The 18158-nt window shown below is 35.5% G+C and overlaps 1 protein-coding gene and 1 long non-coding RNA gene across 4 annotated transcripts in view; one reads left to right on the top strand and one right to left on the bottom strand.

The window, feature by feature from the left end:
• The first annotated feature begins 389 nt into the window (after window positions 1-389).
• LOC112790322 (calcium-transporting ATPase 8, plasma membrane-type) overlaps window positions 390-18158 on the top strand; it is a 52620-nt gene continuing 34851 nt past the window's right edge. Inside the window, exon 1 of the mRNA XM_072232862.1 lies at window positions 390-505. The gene's annotated coding sequence lies outside the window, so the exon portion shown is untranslated. The remainder of the gene's footprint in view (window positions 506-18158) is intronic.
• LOC112790321 (uncharacterized) lies at window positions 13689-16287 on the bottom strand. 3 transcript variants are annotated; one of them, XR_011879827.1, is made up of 3 exons: window positions 15824-16287; window positions 15392-15670; window positions 13689-13948 (listed from the first exon to the last, which is right to left on the bottom strand). It is a non-coding gene; the product is annotated as an uncharacterized lncRNA (long non-coding RNA). The 3 variants fall into 3 exon arrangements; XR_003196618.2 differs by lacking the exon at window positions 13689-13948 and having other exon boundaries at window positions 15220-15670; window positions 15824-15965; window positions 16037-16287; XR_003196617.3 differs by lacking the exon at window positions 13689-13948 and having other exon boundaries at window positions 15220-15670.

Below are 18158 nucleotides of genomic sequence, written 5' to 3' on the forward strand. Positions count from 1 at the left end.
GTGTTTTAATAATTTTAACTGTTGATTTGAATCGTAAAAAATATATAATATATTAATTAAAATTAATAGTTAAAACAACTAATATTTGAATACACTTGAAATTTTTTCTAAATTGTTATGTGATTTTTCTCTATCTCTTTTTCGTAAATTTAAAAATAAAAATAGTGCACTTTCATTGGAAACTTTTTGGAGGGGGAAAAAAAAGAGAAATGTATTAAAAGATTTTGCCCTCGAAAGTCGAAACTGGCCCATTCCTAAAAAGTCACTAGCAGAATTTCCTCGAAATTTCGTCGAATAATATATTGAATTATTGATTGATATTGGCCAAGGAGTCATCTATGTTCACCAAGTCACAAATATATATATCTATATCCATTTATGGTATTAGTAATACCATAACTAGTATATATCTATATCCAACGTAACAAGCTCATTACGGAGTTTTATACTTTTATGTGGTATTTCTGATCTTGAAGACTTTCTCCCCTTGCAGAGGCTAAACAAGGCAAGTATCAAACATTTAGATAGATTCTTTTTTGTTAATCAAGAAATGCTTTTATTTTGTGTCTTCTGTACGTGATTTTAAAATGACCAGAATAGAGTTGATTAGTGGATCATGCTTGCACTTTGTGACATGTTAATAGTATTTTTAAGTGGGAAGAAATTACCACTTTTTGAAATAAAAAATAATTTTAGATTTGTTCAGTTTTAAGATGATACCAGAATCAATTTAATCCAATGCAATATATTTTATTGAAAAAGAAAAGGAAAAAAAAACCATCAGGGAAAAAAAATGCTTGGTGTTCATGTGTCAAAATGGTCTTTTGCACCAATGATAAGTTGGCCGTAAGTCGGGTGGTACTTTTTCCTTTTTTCAATAATCTCAAATTCCTATAATCAAATTAATTAGATTTTTAATAATAATAATAATAATAATAATAATAATAATAATAATAAATATCTTCATATAAGTAATATAAAATCAAATTAGTTTTAAATAAATATGACAAATTATTTCAATAAATAGTTTTAAGTGAGAAATCATTTAAATTTTTCAAACACTTTATTTTGACAGAAAAAATCAAATATTAAATCTATTTAGAGATGTCAACAAGGTGCGCACAATTATGGAGTTGGAGGAGGAAAGGCGTTCCATTCTCATACCCAAATTTTTTTCTGTCTTTATCCTAATTTTTTGTTGTAAAAAGTAACCGAGTCTCATTTTCTATTTTCATTTTCTCGTCATCTTTATGGGAATTTTTATTTTTCATCTCTCTACATTCTTATAAAAATTAATCATAAAATTTTTTTAAAAAATTAAAAAATATATATATAATACACTAGAACAACATATAAATATATTTTGTATAAATTCTAAAATAATAAATTAAAATTCAACATCTAAGTCGGAAAAAAAAACATAATATATATAATACAGAAAATTAAAATATCTAACGACAACCAACACCTCCTCCACCTCCACCAACATATCAAACTCCACTCGGGCCAACTCCACATCCACATCCACCTCCTTCTCCACCTCCACCTCCACCATCATGTCCACCCCTACCAGAATCAACTCTGATGTCGTGGCCACAACCACATCCTCCGTCAGGCTCATCGTCGCCACCATCATCGTCACTGTCATCTGGACCTCCACCTCCACTACCATAATCCTCTTCAACCCTCCATACAGGACGAGATCTGCCTCTCCAACTATCGCCACCCAGTCCACCTCGACGACCACCCCTGGCTCCTCTACGACCTCTACCCTTCACCACAAGATCATCAACGGCATCATCGAGCCACCTCCACTCATGCTGACTAGCTCGTGTACCCACACACACTCTACGCTTGGCACGACGGTTGTCCGAAACATCAAGCATCTAATCCATCGGTGGAGCCTGTCCCGGACCTCTATGCAAAGCCTCATGCAGGATCGAGTCACCTCTGGGTCTCCGAGGAATAGCTCAGGTGACAAGAATCTCCTCCCATGCTGATACTACCAATTTAAGTACTCATGAGAGGGTCTTGGATTAGGAACAACATCAAATCGTAAGACGTGATCTGCCCTGCGGTCCCAATGAATGTGTCGACTCTGTAACATAAAGGGAAACCACTAATCACCGCCTCAACCATCCTTCGACATCAAAAAATCGATGTTCAGTGTGGGCTGCGGGTGATGCTGAACTCCTCCAAGTTGAGGCAGAACCCGATCGACCTGATGCCACTCGATCACAACAAAGTATATCAAGGCTGTCGCGGACCTCCAACACACAGTGTGTCAAGGCTCTAATATCTCCAGATGCACTACCTGCAAGACGTTGCGAGAGCTGTATGCATCCAAACGAACTGAAAAGGCAATAAAATCCAACATCATGCTTAATGTACAGTAAACTCACAATATATGTCAATAGCAAAGACACTAAACCATTTAGTACTCACATCACGAGGACGAAGTAAATCAATCCGCTTGCAGTGTGTGACTCGAGGTTCCTTCTAGCTAGACGTCAGCTGATAACCTGACCACCTACCACCTAATAAACATTGTTAACAACTAACAAAAATATAAATATAACATGTCATCACATAATATAATTAATAATCAACCGTGTACCTTGAGTCCAACAGCTAGTGGAAGGAATCAAATCTGTCGGGCTTAAAATTCGGAAACCTCCAAAAGATCCATGATTGGAGGAGCTATAGAGGTCCTGCCAACTTAACTATGTTCTTGTTGGCTACACGGCATAGGCACCTATATAACCAAGACAGAGAGACAGAACCCCAGCTATTACTGCCCATGTCCTCTAACCTCGCCACGTACGGAAGCCACCTGATATGCATGCGAATACCGGACTTGTCGCCGAAGAGCTGCGTCGATAGTAGCATCATAATGTATGATATGGCGTACCTCCAGACTGTCTCCTCGTCTATCCCTTGTGGAAGGTGACTGAAGATCTGTGCATCCAAGTGCACTTCACAGTGAACTTGTCGATGCAGTCAGGTGGCGCATCACACCCAACAACTCTTGAAACCACGCCCACGCCGGCCGTCCTCCCTTGATATGTGTCTCGAAGTTCTTCAAACATCCACTGACATAGTGACCGTTGATCGGGAGTCCTAGATGATAGGCTACATCCTGTAACGTAATCGTGCACTCACCGAACGGCAGATAAAAGGTATGAGTCGTCTCGGGCACCATCTCTCCACAAATGCATTGACTAACGGCTCATCCAGCTTAAACCAGTGATCATTGAGCCTCGTAAGATGGGCCAGCCCCGCCATTTGGACGTACGACATGATCCTCTCATCTAACTGCGTACCGTGTTGCCTCCTCAAACTCGAGATGAAGCAGTGGGGCTGCATGACATAAAAATAAAACACTCTATACCAAAATTTTACCAAAAATAAATTATCTAAGATGAATTTTTTTACCTTAACCATACTTCTATTAAACTCTAAGAATCCTTTATCCGACATCCATTTTTTATTGGTATACCCTACACACTACCATCATTCTATCAATACTATTACCCCTGTTCAAGATCTATAGATTCTATCAATTATAATATTCATGTTCTAAACAGTTTAGTATCACTAAATAGCTTCTAACACATGACAACCCCAAAATAAAAACTCTAACTAATACTTTAAGTTTACATATTCTAATCATGCTAATAAATAAGATATAACCAATTTAAATAAAACTAACACATTTCTTTATTTCTTACAATAAACAAATAAAAGGGCATCAAAATAAATATTTTATTTTACTAACCTCTTCATGCACGCTGCCAGCGATATGTGCGACTCCATCCAAGCGGTAGATTCGGTCTGGGTCATCTCCCATCAAGATTGGTTGCGTCGCTTTCTCTTAATTTGGTGGGGTATGGGTGGTGAAATGTAATTCGAATGAAGCGAATTCGAATTATATAAAGGCATTGCACATGTAAATTGAAATAGGTAAGCTAGATTCATATAGAGGCCACGGTGAAGGGTAAATGGAATTAGGTTGGTTAGATTTAATACAGGATAAATCGAAACCACCTAATTTGATTTACTATGGGCACACAAACCATTGACTAATTCGAATTACTATGAGTTTGTGAAACTGTGTGCTAGCTAAATCTGCTCCACCTAATTTGATTTACCTCATGCATGCATAAATCAAATTTGTCTAATTCGATTTACTCCCAAGTCAACGTTACCTAATAAATCTATTCCACCTAATTCGAATTACTGTTGAAAGTTGTAACTCGAAATAGCCTAATTCAATTTACATAAAATTAAGTTTTAAGTGATACATGTATCAATTTTCATTTTAGGTGATACAAATAATTTTTTTCTGCTTTTGGTTTACCTAGCTATTTTTCCCTTTATTTAATTAATTAAATAATAATAAAGGTTTTTTTTTTGTTTAACGATGACCAAACTGCGTGGTATATAGTATATAAATAAATTACACGCATCAATATGAATATAATCATAAGTAAGAAAAATTTTGTAGAACTAGAAAAATGTCATTTATATATTAGAATATTATAATTATAATAAAAAGTTAAATTTATTTTAGAAAAAAAAGTCTCTGTTCGATAATAAAATTAGAATATTATATTTAATTTATTCAGATTTGAATTTAAATATATGTCTTTTCATCCATGTAGATTATTTAATATTAGCTATTTTTAAATGTGCTTGTTATTCAATTGTAATTTTTTTTTACATAACAATAAAAAATATAAAAAATTAATTTTTAAATAGATAATATTAATTTTTTATTATAAAATTATTTTTTAACTCTTGTTTTAAAGAGGATACAAAGTTTATATAATTTAAGATTTATAATTTAAATTTTAGAATTTAGAATAAAATATATTTTTTATCTTTAAAATTTGTCAAAAATTTTAAAAATATTTTTAAATTTTTATTTTGTTTTAATTTACATCAAAGATACTCTTTACAGTTAAATTTTTAAAAATTTTAGGACTAATCCATTAATAATACCTAACAATTATGTCTGATTTGTTTATGTTAAAAGTTCTTCTTATAAAATTGTTATTGAATTGGTCTTTAAGTTTTTTGACAAATTATTAGTCATCAGTGATATATTTGATAAAAATCAAAAAATTCTAAAACAAAATAAAATAGCATATTTTAAAAGTTTTAACAAATTTTAAAAACAAAAATATATTTTATTCTATAATTTAAAATTTAATATTTAGTATTTAAAATAAAATATTTAGTATTTAAAATAAAAAATTATTTTTGGCTAAAAAATAAATTCTCTAATTTAACTCAATAATAAATTTTATTAATTAATTGACGTAGTTAGTATTTAATAAATATTACCAACTAATTTTGTCTCATATAGATTATATGTATCTAATAAAATTCAAAATTTTTTACAATTATATTCAAATATACGTTAGCATCATTCATCAAATAATAAAGTAAGCTTTTATAATTTTTTTAGTACACCAAATTTTATATTTATTTTTTTGTTTAAGTAATAGCTCAAATACCTCATTTAATTAAAGGTATAATTATACCTAATAACTAGCTGCAAGAAATGAAAGACTTATTTTTAAATAAAGAACAGGAACATAGCCGACTAATTACTCGATAACAATCAGTAAAATCAATAACCACACATTACATTTTTATAGTGACACACAAAAATATCATCACATATTTATTTTTGCTATAAACACCATAAAATTTTCTTTATTAATATCATATGGTATCATTAATATTTACTCAAATAACTATCCAAAAATTTGAGATGCTTTTGCATCTGTATATTGTTGCGCTTTCTCTCCTACACATATTATTATTGTCTAATCATCTAATAAATTTTTGTAATCTATATCTTTTGACGATCTCTCAATCACAATGTATCAATTTTAGAGAAAAATCTTTAAATTTTTTAAACACTTTATTTTAACAGAAAAAATCAAATATTAAATTTATTTAAAGATATCAACGAAGTGCACACCATTGTGGAGTAGAAGAAGAAAAGGCATCTCATTTCTGTATCCCAAAATTCTCTTTGTCTTTATCCTAATTCTTTTGTCGTGGTAATAACTGAACCTCATTTTTCATTTTTTTTTTCATAATCTTTATGTGGACTTCTATTTTCCATCTCCCTACATTTTTATAAAAATTTATAATATAAAAAATCTTTTAAAAATTAAAAAGATATATATAATACATTAGAACAACATATAAATATATTTTGTCTAAATTCTAAAATAACAAATTAAAATTCAACATCCAAGTCAAAAAAAAAAAACAGCATAATACAAAAAATAAAATAAACTTTTATATATATGATAAATGAAATTATTAAAATACTTATAATAACTCTTAAAATATTAAAGATAATTAAGTAAACTCACATTATTCAAGAATCAGAAAAGATAGAATTCTTGTTCATGTCCTACAGTTGCCATGGAAAATTTCTCCTTCCATTTCCGTCTGCGTGAAAAAAAAAATTAATCTTCGGGATCCTTATTCAGGACAATACCTACAAAAATTATAGCAATTAGAAGAGTTTTATCCCTCCTAAATTTAATACTCTTCCATGGTGTTTATCTTTTACTTAATAGCAACACGTAATTATTAATATCATATGGGACCATTAATATTACTCAAATAACTATTCAGAAACTTAAGATGTCTTTACATCTGCATGTTATTGTGTTTCCTCTTCCACATACATCATTATTGTCTAATCATCTAATAAATTTGTGTAGTCTATATTTTTTGATGATCTCTCAATCACAATGTATTTTGTTTAGAGAGTTTTTCAACAAGTCAAATTAAATATTACTAGTCAGGGACTGAATGTTGGAAAGGGACACCTGTTGCATGAGAAGAGGAGAAAGATAACGTCAGAAAGAGCAAATAAAGTAGCTAAACAAACGGCTAACTTGTTGGAAGTCAGTTTTATAAGAGAATTTGACTATTCCACATGGCTATCAAATGTGATTTTTGTGAAAAAGACAAACAAAAAATAGAGAATATGTGTGGATTACTCGAACTTTAACAAAGTATGTCCAAAAAATTCATTTCCTCTCCAATATTGATGTCTTGGAAGATGTAGCGGTGAGATACAAATTTTTAAGTTTCATGGACGCATACTCGGGATACAACCAGATCTTGATGCACTGTCTTGACAATGAAAAGACGGCGTTCATAACGTTAGGAGAGACGTATTGTTATAGGGTTATACCGTTTGGCCTGAAAAATGCTGGAGCAACCTACCAAAAGTTGATGAATAAAGTCTTCAAGGACCGCATAGGTAGGTCGGTAGAAGCTTACGTCGACGATATGCTAGTGAAAACGGCTGAGCCGACCAGTCTTGTAGCCGACCTACAGGTCATATTCGATTCCCTCTAGAAACACAACATGAGACTGAATCTCTTGAAGTGTGCTTTCGTCATGGAAGCAGAAAAATTCTTGGGATTCATAATCACCCAAAGGAGGATAGAAGCTAACCGGACAAATACAAAGCCATGCTTTGCATGACAAGCCCCGGGTGTGTGAAGGATGTGCAGAGACTAGCAGAAAGGTTGACGGCCCTATCTCGTTTCCTCGGCGCGTCAGCGGCTAAACCATTGCCTTTTTTCAACCTGATGAAAAAGGGAATGGCCTTTGAATGGATCCCATCTTGCGACGAAGCTTTTAACCATTTTAAAAGGATTTTGTCGAAACCACCCATCCTCGGGAAGCCAAGAGACGGGGAGCCCTTATACCTGTACCCGGTAGTGATGGAGGAGGCCCTAGCCGCTGCTTTAGTGCAAGAAGAAGGCAAGCAACAGCAATCCGTGTACTTCATAAGTAAGGTACTCTAAGGGGAGGACCTGAGGTACATGAGGCTAGAAAAGGTGGCTTTTACTTTGTTGGTCTCCTCTCGAAGGCTAAGGCAATATTTCTAGGGGCATCTGATCAAGTTGAGAACCAACCAAGCAATCAAGTAGATCTTGCAGAAACACGACCTAGCCGGGCGGATGATGGCCTGGGCAATAGAGTTGTCTCAGTACAATATTCAATATGAACCCTGCCATACCATCAAAGCCTAGGCAATGGTCGACTTCTTGGTAGAGATGGCCAGCAAACCTCTTGAGGCCCCGAGCACACAGTGGAAGCTCCATGTTGACGGAGCATCCAACCAAGCATTCGGTGGGGGCAGGGATCGTATTAGAAAACTTAGAGGGAGTGACTTATGAACAGTCTATCAAATTTAAATTCTTGGTCTCTAATAATCAAGTAGAATACGAAGCCATAAGTAAACGGGATATACCAATCTCGGGACCTGCTACCACAAAAGTACTTGGAAAAAACCAAACAATTATGCAATGGCTTTGAGAAGGTGATTGTCCAGCATGTACCCAGAGAAAGGAACGCTAAAGCGGACCTCTTATTGAAGTTAGCTAGCACCAAGCTCGGAACGGGAAATTGGTCCCTTATCTAAGGCTTGGTGAAGGAGCCATTGATGGCATTGTGTTTAGGCCAAAGCCAAGAGGAACCTCCCTCATAGATCAACCCGATCCAGCGGTTTCTTGAGAAAGGCGAGCTTCCGAAAGACAAGGAAGGAGCTAAGGTAGTAAGAAGAGAAGGTGCCAAATATATGGTGGTGCAAGGTCAATTATACAAGAAAGGGCTCAGTCAACCCCTGCTGAAATGTTTGCTACCCAAACAGATGGAGTACGTCTTGAAAGAGGTACAAGATGGGGTGTTATGGACACTACATTGGAGGAAAGTCTTTGGCCTAAAAACTTGTTAGAGCTGCCTATTATTGGCCCACTATGATGACCGACACCAGCGAATACATGAAAAGGTGCCTCAGAAAGAAAAATGCAAACCTTCATAAGGCGTCGACAGAGGAACTGAACTCCATCATGACCTTCCAATTTTTCTCCTAATGGAGATTCGACCTGCTGGGCCCATTCTCAACGTCTCCAAGACAAGTCAAATACCTAATTATGATCATTGACTACTATACCAAATGGGTAGAGACAGAGCCTTTGGCATGTATATCGTCTGCAAACTGCCGAAAATTCTTGTGGAGGCAGGTGATCGTAAGATTCAGAGTCCCTGAGGTCGTGGTATCAGATAATGGAACACAGTTCTCTGATAAGAAGTTTGAAGAGTTCCTATTAGGCCTTGGCATCAAGCAAAAGTTCTTCTCTGTAGAGCATCCTCAGAGTAATGAACAAGCAGAGGCAGTAAACAAAGTCATCTTGAATGGACTGATGAAGCGTTTGGATCAAAGGAAAGGCTCATGGATAGAAAAGTTGGCCTCAGTCTTATGGTCTTATAGGACAACATCTCAATCTTCTACCGGGGAGATACCTTTCTGGATCACTTACGGTGTGGATGCCATCGTTCCTGTCGAGATAGGAGAACCCAGCCCAAGGTTGCTATTGGGAGGAGATGACGAGATGATCGAAAAAGACCTGGTAGATGAAACCAGAACAATGACCCATTTGTCGGAAGCAGCACTAAAACAGAGGTTGGCACTAACAACCACAAGGTTCATAACAAAAAAGATTCGAAGAGGGAGACCTAGTACTACAACGCAACGACATCGGTCCGCCGACTCCAAGAAAAGGGAAGCTCTCCTTCAATTGAGAAGGACTTTATAGGCTGAAGGAGGTCCAAGGCAAAGGCGCATACAAGCTCGAGAGACTAGAGGGGAAAGAGATACCAAGGACTTGGAATGCGGCGAACCTTAGAAGGTTCTACTCCTAAGGCCCAGATGGTCTCCCGACTATGCTCTGACTGCCGGTCACGATTCGGATACTTTTCTTTGTCATGTGTTCATTTCATACCTTGTGTTCATTTTTATTTACCTTCTTTTAATCTTGCAAGCCTACTTGTACTATCATGACATATGAAAGAATGGGTACTCTTTTCCCTTACTGTCAGCACAGAATGACAGCAAGGGGTTTTGATAAGGCCTATTTTTTTGAAAAACTACTTGTATTTTGTGCTAAAATTTATTGTTTGGAAATTACTACCAAGTTACGTGTACGGATTTTTGGGACTAATCACCCTGGGAGCCCCTCCGCGAAGACACATGAATATCCATCGAGTTACAGCTAAACAGCCAAGTAAACAAATGATATGCAAGTAAATGACCAAAATCATACATTAAAATAAACCTACAAGTCTTAAGTACAAAAGCCCACAAATTGACAGTTCAAAAGGGCAATACATTGGCCCAACAACAACAAAATAGTTAAGAATTACAAGTCCAAAAGGGCAACACATCAGCTCAAAAATAAAAAGAGTTCAACATTACAAGTTTTATTACAAATTTTTCACTTCCTCGGCAGGTCCTTGCCATCCTTGATTATCTTGAAGGCACGCACAACAGAAGTGTCAAGGTCGGGAGTAAGCAGCGAAACTTGGGGCTTGATCGTCTCCTTAGTAGCAGCTCTGGCATCCCAAGCATCCCTGATGATCTTCTTGTTTTTCTTCTTCAAGTTGGTGGCCTCCAGGTGAGCAGAATCCGCCGACTTAACCGCCTCGGCTAGCTCCTTCACCTTGCTCTCTGTCATAGCAGCCCGACCTTGTGCATCATTGAGTTGCTTGGAGAGGGAGCGGTCCCGATCAAGGAGGCGCTTGATCTCATTGCCTGCTTCCTTCAACTTTTTCTCAGCCTCGCTCAACTTGGTTCCCATAGTTTATCCCTCAACCTTCAACTTCAAAACTTCACGCTGGGCCATCCTGTACTTCCCATCTAATACCTGGCACTAGGCCAAGACTGGATCCATCTTCTTCGCGGTGATGGCAGCTCGAAGAAGGCTCTGATATGTTCACCTCGCTTGGGTGGCCATGTTCTTGTCCTGGAAAAAATTTTCAGTGCTAGCTATTCGATGAAGAAGCCCACGTTAAAATTTTTCTCCATCACAGAAAGAACTTGTCCTATACTGGAGCTTGTTTTCCTTTTTGTCATGGCTTTGCCGTAATCAACCCCACCACCAACACTGTGCCGAGGGGGTTCCCCAGGCAGAGGCTGAGATTGAACCTCTGCCTCGTCGACTTGAGGGACCTCGGCTTGAGGAATAGGAGAATCAAAGTTGTCATCATCCCCAACAAAGAGGTGAGTCATCAGGCGACTGAGCAAAGTGTTCCCGGTAGCCATCCAACTACAAAAGAAAATAAAACCAAGTTAAGAACTCGTCAATGAAACAGCAATGTACAGATCGGGACGTCGGGAGAATAACAGAAAGAAGTATGGATTTACCTACACAATCTCGACCGATTTTCCGGTCACCTACAAGAGATGAGGGTTAAGGGAATTGGAACCAAATATTGCTAGCAAGACATCGGCAACCTGCTGGTTCTGCCGACCTAAACCATCATAGGTCATTTCATCAAGTAGTTGGAGCTGGCGCCGAAGCTCCAATAGGTCGAAATGCGCCTCTCCCCCTCAAGGGTAAGCCAAAAGGGATGACGACCTCGGGCTGGCTTTATTTTGAAAAAAGATCTCACTAAAGCCATGAAAAGAATCTTCAAATAGGCCGAAGATTCTATGGTATTGCATAGCATGGAAAGAAAGGTACCCCTTTTTATACTTACCCTCTTGGGAAGGATTCGTAAGTAGGAAAAAGAAAAGGAAGACTTCGACGGTGGCCGAGAGCTCTAGGTGCTCGCAGACCATTTCAAAGCACCGCACGGTAGCCCAGTTGTTCGGATGAAGTTGCGAGGGGGCAACGTCACATCGATTTAAGAGAGCCATAATAAAGGGGGATAAGGAAAGTCAAACTCCTAGGGTAGTAAACATGGGTTTATACACCCAAATCCAATCAAAGATGCGTGGAGTGTCAATGTTTAGTTAGCAGACGTGATCCTGGAGACCCGACACCAAGAGTTTGTAATTTGCCTCCTCAGATCCGCCTCTGCACAATGCTCCTGAATCACAGAGCTCTGTTAACTCGTCCGCGGTTACCGTGGAGGACGTGCTCGTGACATTAGCAGTACACCAAGCATACCAATTCACGGAGGATCGCTGCGCAATACTTACAGCGTGGGCACCACTTAAATTGTGAGGTCGGGAGAAGGTTCTAAGCCAAAACTAAGTTATTCTACACTTAAATCAAAATTATTCTACATAAACCATTCTAGCCTAACCGTAAAAAAGGAAACCTACGACACCCCCTTGAAAACTATCTAACAAATCCAGTTTCAGATTCAAAAGGTAAAAGCGAGGGGAAAATCAGTATAACAATGGCAGAAAATAAAGCAGAATAACGTAAATAAAAGATCACTTACTAGTAAAAATGGATAGAGAAGGTTACAAGAGGAAGAACAGCGGCACTGTAGGGGTAGAATGAAATCCACAACAATGACGAAGGTGGAGGAGGTACGCAGATGACAATAAATAAAAGAGGAAATAGAAGAAGCGCGAAAGATCAGGAGCAAAATTGATCTTCCCGCTGTCTTTCAAATCACTTAAAGAGCATTTAATGCTTTCGGAATGATAATCGAAGTTACACCCTTGAGTAACGGCTAGGGGCAACTCCCACGCACAAGGAAAGTACTAAGGAATAAGCCCCTCTGATGAAGACGGATTGAGCAAAGACCCCTTCTCACGAGAATATGGGCTAGACTATTGCGCCAAATGCAAGCTCCACACCTTGGCGCATTGGGGGCACTGTTCTAGCCCAGCCCAACGTTAACCGGGGGTTCATCAAGCGGCCCCATGACCTAGCCGTAAGACAAGATGCATAACGCATGAGTAGGAGGGCCCACCCGAACAGATAGGGATAAAGGAGAGGGACCTACCCTTCTCCTCAGGTACGTCACTTTACCCTAAGTAGCCGCCACATCGTACAGATGCTTACTTTGGCATCGAAGTGTCCTTGCAGGTAGCCCCACCCGCCGACTCACCGACGGCCAATAGCTCCACACCTCGTCTCAGTTCTCGCGTTCAGGTTTCGGCCCTCACCTCCAACGATCTTCACCCTCCCAGACCAACGAACAACTGAACAAGTTTAAATTTAGAGTAAAAGTATATTTTTGTTACTAAAATTTGTCAAAAATTTTAAAAGTATATTTAATTAATAAGTTTTATTCCTTTCCATCGTCACATCTACTTCTTTATCTCCATTGTTCGCCTCAGCTTCTACTTCATGATCATTCAAGCCAAAAGGAAAAAGGGTTGGATGGAGTTAATTAAAATTTTAAATTTCGGTTTAGAATTGGGATTAAAATTAGAAGGATAAAATTAAAAAATAATAATTTCACTACAACAGAGGCGCTGCTTAGCGGTGGTTTTTCCTCTATTAGTGGCAGTTTTAAACCGCCGCAAAATCAAAGGCCGGCGGTTCAGTAGATCACCCAGGTTATGGGCGCCGGGATTAGGTTTTGCGGCGGTTTCTAGCAACCGCTGGTATAACCATCGCTGAATCAATTTTTTGGTTCAATTAATTTAGCGGCGGTTTTAAACCGCCACAATATACAAGTATTAGAATTTAGTCCATTTTCACCAGCGGTTACGAACCGCCGCAATGTTATTATGTTTTTTAATTTATGAATGTTTTCGGCGGTTATAAAACCGCTGCTAATTTCAATACAAATTTTAAAAAAATTCCTTTTAAAAAATGCTAATTTTTTTTGTTTAATTTTAAAAATAAATTTTTTTGCCTTTACTGAATTTTTTTTAATGCTATAAATCTTAATATTTTTCATCTATTGAATATAACTTGTGGCAGAAACAACAAAATTAACTGATACATCCTTTGCACTAAACTCAAAAAGTATACAAACCAAAATATAGAGCAACAGCTGTAGGCACATATAGTACGCATTGAAAAGGTGTGTACAACAGGTGTCAAGTTAAAATATGCACATAGTGAGGAGTAGAGCACACAACCCAACCTGCACTTGCAAAGGTGATAAAACCAATTTCACGATGCATTTTTTATCATTGATCCTGTCGAAAAATGGAAATAAATCATAAAGCATTCATACAACTACAATAATATCATGAATGGGGAGGAGTGAAGGGTGAAAAATGCTACAAAGAAATGGATTTGATTACACAAGAGGATTACTAGGGGAATGGTACTTTTCCATCAATGATGAGGGTGGTGAAAAATGTATTTCAAGATTTGAAATCAAAAGGCTTGAATGTTCACATGCTTAACATCACACAGCTCTCATAGTACAGAAAAGAAGGCCACCCATCTATTTATAGGAAGCAATGGGAGCCTCTAATAGAAAAACAAATTTCTAACCCAAAAGCTTATGTAGATTGCATACATTGGTGCCTTCCAGGAGTTTCTGACACTTGGAATGAGCTTCTCTATGCCTATATTTTTCATCAATGACCAAAAACTGATTATAGAAATTTGGAATATGCAATGGCAATATGGTCATTAGAGTTTTACTTTTAATTTTTTTATTTTTTTCCTCTCTAATTGGTTGAGGGGAGTATAAGTGTAAAGCATATTGCCTCTCCTAATCCTCAAAATATCACACATGTGCTGATGACTTTTTATATTTTGTCTTTGTTTATGTTTTTGTGTTGTATACTAAGATTTTTTTCTTGGAATAATGCATGACAATATGACATTACCTTGTTTGCTTCATGGAAAAGCAAAGCATGTTTTAACCATTAGTGACATAAAAAATATGCAAGTGGCCGAGAAAAAATAGTAATTGAATTGCTAAGCTTTTGATTATTTCTTCTGTTTAACTGAAAGAATCCATAAAGACACTGACAAGTGACAACTTAATTCAGTGACCACTAGCTGACTCTTGGTATCTTAGACAGATACATAACCTTAGAGTGAATGCCAAATAGCAAACCAAAGGTTATGAAATTTCCAAATTGACTGCTAAGAAATTGAAAAATGAAAACAATATGATAAGACTAATTATTCACTGACTTTTTAGTTTATTGTGGTTCATCTACATGGTACTACTAGTGTCCGTGGTGCGCTTTAGTTTGGTTTTGGTACGAAAAACAATCTATCCAATCGTATAGAATTCAATTAGATTGGTTTGGTTCGGTTTTTTTATCCAAAGCCAACCAAACCAGACCAAAGCGTATTGAAATGGATTGGTTTGGTTGGTTTTTTGGTTTTTAAACTAGTTAAAAAACCAACCTATCATAGTCAAAGTCTGTGTACTAAAAAGGTTCTATCTTATTTTCAACCAGTAATATGCACTAAAATACCAAAACAAATTTAATTTCACAAATTGACACACTAAAGTCATACAACACAATAACTAACATAATTGAAAGTTCAACAAATCATCATAGGTCAACAAGAAAGCAAATATCATCAATCTGTGTTGAAAATCAACTATAGGTGTAGCAAATATAATGTCACTTGCATTACAAAAATAAAAGCATTGTCATTAATTAAACCTGCATCAGAAATGGAAGAGCAGAGCAAACTAGGCAGTGTCTGTTGCTGGTTGAGTCACCCCAAACTTCACCAATAGTTTATTCAATGCCTCGGGAACAAACTTCATACTTGACTTTTTCAAAAGGTGAGAATTATTAGCAATCTGCATGATTTTACATTATTTTGGCTTGTGCATATTAAAAGAGAAGAAGAACATGCCTGGTGTTGCGGCGACAACATTTCACGGAGATACCGGTGCATCTTGCAAGTTAAAATTTTGCTTCACCCCCTTTTGTTCTCTGTTCATGGTAAGACCAAAACCAAAATAAAAGACTAAATTGAAACCAAATCAAGAAGAAAAGATATAATGTGAACCAAAATTAAAATCTGAGACCAAATTGAACAGGAGATTTTTCAGATCCCAACAATCTAAACCAAGAGTATGGGCATACCTAGGATCGAGACCAGAGGGAGGAGAAAGCATATCGGCGGTGGACCCATCAGCAGGGGAAAGCACCACGCAACTGGTACTGACGGGCGGGGCTACACGGCGGCAAAGATTCACGATTGGAGATTTGTTTCACGCCTCTACTCCTGTTCTTGTTCGCACTAAGAAAATAGAAAAGGAAAAAAATACAACTGAAGAATTAGGGATGAGCGCTTACTAGAGATGAGAAGACGAGCCAGCAACAGGTCCAAACTGACGATGATGACGAGGAGGTCTGGACTTGACGAAGAGGCCAGGGAAGAGACGGCATCGCGACCAACAACTCTGAAACGACCTTCTGGCGACGCGAGGAGATGCGCACACCTTCAACGGCGAGAGCTGCTACAGGCGAGGGCTACTTAAGGTGAGAGCTTTCAGAGGCGAGTGCTTCACAGCTGGAAGGCATAGGGAATCAGGGTTGAGGGTTAGAGCTGGTGGGGAATGTATAACGAAGGAAAAGAGCGTGGTGAGTGCTTTTGAAAGGGAGAGTAGTATATCTGATGGTCTTAGTATTTTATTAATAATAATAATAATAATAATAATAATAATAATAATAATAATAATAGGATCAAGGTTCTGATTAGCGGCGGTTGTTCAAGAAATAGCCGCTAATCAATCAGATTCTGCGGCACATGATATCAATTGCTGCAATCTCTGATATTTGCAGCAGTTAGATAAACGGTCAGAATTTTTTTGTCGCTGTCCTCTGCTTATCTTGTAGTGTTTGATTATCAAAAAATTTAAAAAAAACATATAATTAATATATATTTAAATATTATAAAAAATTAAAATAAATTAAAATTTAGAGTTTGATAAATTTTAAGAACATAAAATATATTTTATCTGTAAATTTATGAACAAATTATTCGCATACTAGTTAGAGATTAAATTTAGATGATATGAATTAGATTGAGATTTGAAAAAACATTGGGAATCATCTTCTTTTCATCAATAATCGATTAATATTTTTTATTTTTTCTTTCGCTCATTTCTTTAAAAATTATATAGATTTTTAATATATGTTGAATTTAGACAATGTTTTAGGGGTATTATGTGGTATAATTCATAATTATTACAAATTACTAAGGGCTTTTTTGGAAACTTTAGAAGTAATTTTTTTGCATTTTTTATTTATGAAAAGTAGTAGTATTAATGTCTGGTATAATTTTTAAAACTAAATTGCAACTTTTTAAGAAGCTATTTAGGAGCTTATAGAGAAGTTAAAAAATGACTTCTCTCATAATATTTCTACTTTTCATCACATTTCTATAAAATAAATACTTTTAGAATTAAAAATCCAAACACAAAATAACTTATTTATAAGTTACTTTTAACAAAATTATTTATTATTTAAGTTATTTTGTCAAAAAAAGCTTAATTAAGTTGGTTACCAAATTAGACCTAAATACTAAAATCCTATAACTTCTCTAAAAATTTGTCCTTTGTTTATCAGTTTTTCCATTTTCCAAGCAGGATAGATAGTAAGTTATAAGGAATATATATTGGTTAAAGATCATTTATTTTTTGAATTGGTTCTGAAATAATTTTTTTAATTATATTAATCTCTAAAAAATAAAATGTAAGTTAAATTAGTTCTTCCGTCAATTAAAAGATGACGTAACACATTAAATTCATATGACATGATAACATGATAGGTTAATGCCACATATCACAAGATGATTAGTTGACATGTTAGGTCAGTGATACGTGACATATATTATTTGATACGTAATAAATTTATTTATAATCAAAATAGTCCTTAAAAATATATATATATAAGTCATTTTCATCTCTAAAACTTTAAAAATTGATCAAATTAATTTTTATATAATTTTTTTATTTTTTTCATAATATAAATTTTAAATATTTTTTTATACTACTAATTTTAATATTATTTTTAGACTTTAATAAGTAAAATTTTCTTTACATAAAATAATAAAAACAATTAAATTATTACAAAATTATTTTGTCATTTCTATTTAAAAATTTTATATTTTCAAATTATAGTTTTTTATATTAATTTTTTATTTAAATTTGTTTATCAAATTATCATTAATTATATATTCAAAAAATTTAATATTTTGAATCTCACAAATAGTATAGTGCTTATTTTAATTTAAATCTTTTAGAATTTTTTAAACTATAATTTTTATTATTGTTTAATTTATATATACGGTAGAACTCAATAATCAAAAAATCGATTTATAGAACCACTCATTGAATTTTAATATTTTAATATAATTTTTTTTAAAAATAATTAGCTACTATATTTATTTAGTGAAATCTAAAAAATTAAAATA

Source organism: Arachis hypogaea, chromosome 3 (genome assembly GCF_003086295.3).
Source record: "Arachis hypogaea cultivar Tifrunner chromosome 3, arahy.Tifrunner.gnm2.J5K5, whole genome shotgun sequence".
In the NCBI taxonomy this organism is placed as follows: Eukaryota; Viridiplantae; Streptophyta; class Magnoliopsida; order Fabales; family Fabaceae; genus Arachis; species Arachis hypogaea.